The sequence below is a fragment of the Microtus ochrogaster genome, chromosome 19 (assembly GCF_000317375.1).
Source record: "Microtus ochrogaster isolate Prairie Vole_2 chromosome 19, MicOch1.0, whole genome shotgun sequence".
NCBI lineage: Eukaryota > Metazoa > Chordata > Mammalia > Rodentia > Cricetidae > Microtus > Microtus ochrogaster.
In genome coordinates, this window is record NC_022021.1 from 54,422,628 (window position 1) to 54,426,210 (window position 3,583).

Below are 3,583 nucleotides of genomic sequence, written 5' to 3' on the forward strand. Positions count from 1 at the left end.
AGACCTCGAGCTGCGGGGCCTTTCTTCCCCTTTCCATCCCATCCACTTGCTGTACTTTGCCAAGACAATCGCTCAACCAGGGACTTCTACCTCAGGGGCTTTGATGGAAGCTCTTCTCAAAGAGTGAACGTCTTCCGAGAATGCCGGATGTGCTCTGATGGGGAGCTACAGGAGTCATGGCGACAGACTGCCAGACAGCCATGGTGGCAGCATTGGTGATCCACTGTCTAGTCCTTCTCCACCTGGATATCCTGGTCATCACTCGTGAACCTCATTGATGGAACATCATTAGGATTCCTACAAAAAGCTCTCCCTCTGAAAACTACCATGTCCATTCCTAACGAGCTGATATAAGATATTCCCCAAGCCGCCGGCACTGAGCAGACGACTCTGCAGAGCGGGAAGCACAGCCCCTTCCTTTGCTTCCCGGTCACTTAGCTACCTAAGCCACACAGTAGCCCTCGAGCGCTAGTTACTGACCTTTACTCTAACCACGCCCACTTCTAGGGATAAGTAGTCAGGATGATGTCATCTTTCCCAAAATCTTCTATGTGCAGAAACCATAATCTCTCCCGTGCAAGCTGAAAACCAGCGTCGCGTGGAGGGCAAGCGCAGGTGGGGAGGAAGTGCCGTCTACCCCAGTGTCTCCTGGCACCCGTCTCAGCCAGCCAGAGTCTTTTAAATTGGGTTTTATTTTAAGCCTATATCAAGGAAACCTCCTTCCTGGAGTTATTTTGGATGGAGAACATCCGTAAAGAACGAACAGATACAACCTGTTTTTGAGGAACTCTCATTCGATGAGAGGAATTAAAATGTGCATAGATCCATAGGGAGAAACTCTGAAGCTGTAATTCTTCTGTGTCTTACAAAGCCTGATTTTAAACAAGAAACTTCTAGAATGAAGCGATTTCCATTTCTCTTTTACAATAGTGTTTATTCTGATACCGCATTGCAAGCATGTTCAAGCAGACAGCAAATTTAAAGAAGTCCTATAGAAAAATCTCTATGCCTCTTATCTTGATTCTTTCACTAACATTTTTCCAAGCTTGCTCTAGCATGTCTCTATATGTCTATCCTGCTATTTATTGATAACATAGTTTTTAAGAAGACACTTTATACTTTGATGCAGAATAAAAAAGCATCTCATACGGGACCTTCACATAAAAATAAATTCTAAATATTCTCTTTTTAATCATAAAAATATTATCTATATGGTTTAGCTTTGTAAGGCTACTCTTGCCTAGTGAGAGGATCTAAAATTAGCTTTAACACTTGCTCTGGGTGAGTACTGTTTTAGTACAGTAGGTAGAGGAGTCATTAATTCTGCCATGTGGAAGTTGAGGAGACCACCTAACAAAGGTTTAAGTAATATTTCTCAGGATCTCTAGTCTGTTTAGCCATGAATGTGAGAAGCTATTTTCCTTTAACCAATGGGTAAAGGTGTCCAGTCATTAACACCTAAGCATGAAGTCACAAACTGAACTGGCTCCAATGCTAATGCGCTAGAGTGAACTGTATACACTTAGCACAGTGATTGATAAAGCTCTCAATCAGCTCTCTGACACGCACACTTATGTGCTCTAATTACCTGGAAAGTGTTGAGTTAGAGGCAATAAAAGCAATACACTTCACTCCGTGGCTCCATTTTTAATAAAGCTCTGAGAAAAATGTTACAGATGTGAGCTGGCAGGAAACAGGAAAACCTTTGGTTTTATCATCATAAAAGTAAAATATGATCGTGTTGACCCACACAATTTTTCATTTCGATCAAATATCAAGTGATTAATGGAAAGAAAGATTTGGCCGACTGGCCTAAAATGGCTAATTGAGAATGCCACAGCAGGGTGGCAGTGTCCATCGAAACCAAATCCCCTCCCAGAAACAGAGCGTAGGACTATATTTGCATGGTGATGGGGGATCTTTACGGATGCCAGCAAACAAGTGGTGTGGACTATTCCTTTAACTGTGTCGAGATGTGTTACATCTGTTTCTGTTGCAGAATAGTACTGTATCTGCATTTGTTTGTGCTGCATTTGTTTAACTATGTAAAGATGCGCTGCACCTGTTTCACCTTGCCTGCCTACGGCACCTGATTGGTCTAATAAAGAGCCCGACAGTTAACAGTTAGGTAGTGGGGGGATGGGCGGGGCTGGTGGGCAGAGAGAATAAGGAGGAGGAGGAATCTAGGCTCTAGAGAAGAGAGAATGAGGGAGAACTCTGAGGTCAGCCAGGCGGACATGGAGGAAGCAGGAAAGTAAGACATACAGAAGGAAAGAGAGGTTAAAAAAAGTCCCGAGGCAAAATGTCGATAAATAGGTTATATTAAGTTATAAGAGCTAGTGGGACAAGCATAAGATAAGGCTGAGCATTTATAATTAATAATAAGCCTCTGTGTCATGATTTGGGGGCTGGCAGTCCAAGAAAGCCTGCTACAGTGGGCAGCTACCAGGAACCACAGAAATATTTAGTCGTGGTGAGGAAGGTAAAGTTGAGGGAAAGCATAGGCAGCCCCCAGACAGACAGCAGGTGACAGATCTCTAAATGCCCAGGGACATTCACTGTAAGCAGAGTGTGATGAATGAAATCCACAGGGTTTTATCTGCACCAATAGTGGTCAGTCACAGAAGTCAGAGTCTGTGAACGTCCTCCACACAGGGCTCCCCAAGTCCAGAGCCGGACACTGTAGCAAGATGGCCGGATCTGAATGAAGTATGAGAAAGACAAGGACAATGGAGTTCTGGGCAGAGACGGTCCAGGTGAAATTAGGGAGAGAGACAAAAGCAGGAAGTTCAGAATGCATGCTAATATGTTATTAGCACTGCAGGGACCAAAAGTGGCTCTGGGAAGTCTAAACCAGGCCTTCTCACAGTGGAGGGGATGGATTTCACACCCAAGTAGGTAACGGGAAAAGCCCGAAGTCAAAGCATGTGCTAACCACGTCAACCACTGGACAAGGAGCTGAATAACATCCCTGCAGAAGCCCAAGCCATAGCTGACTTCATCAGAATGATCTAGAAGACACCAAGACATGGTGACATAAAAGAACATTGTATTAGAAAAATTAGATAATGGAACTCAGGAAAGAAAATTAAATAAAAGGAAAAATCATTTTAGAAATGAAGGGTAAATGAAAAAGAGCATAAAAATAAACCAGCAGAAGGAGAACGTGATTTTTTTTTAAATTAAAAGAAAGAGGAAACTGGGCATTGGTAGCACAGGCTTAGTGTTTTTGAAACTGAGGTAGGAGGTTGATGAGTTCCAGGAGAACTTGTTTTATGTAGCTCAAAGCCAGCACGAGATTTATATCAAAACAAACTGGCACTTGATTTCTTTCTTTCCTTCTTTCCCTTGTCTTATGATTTATTTTATTATGTGGATTGGTGTTTGCCTGCATGTGTGTCTGTGTGAAAGCGTTGGCTCGCTAGGAACCGAGGTTACAGGCAGTTGTGAGCTGGGAATTGAACCTGGGTCCTCTGAAAGAGCAGCAGTGCTCTTCACCACTGAGCCATCTCTCCAGCAAGCACCTTGGTTTCTAAAAAATAAAAAAAGAAAAAAGGAAACACACGCAAACAATTTAAAAACT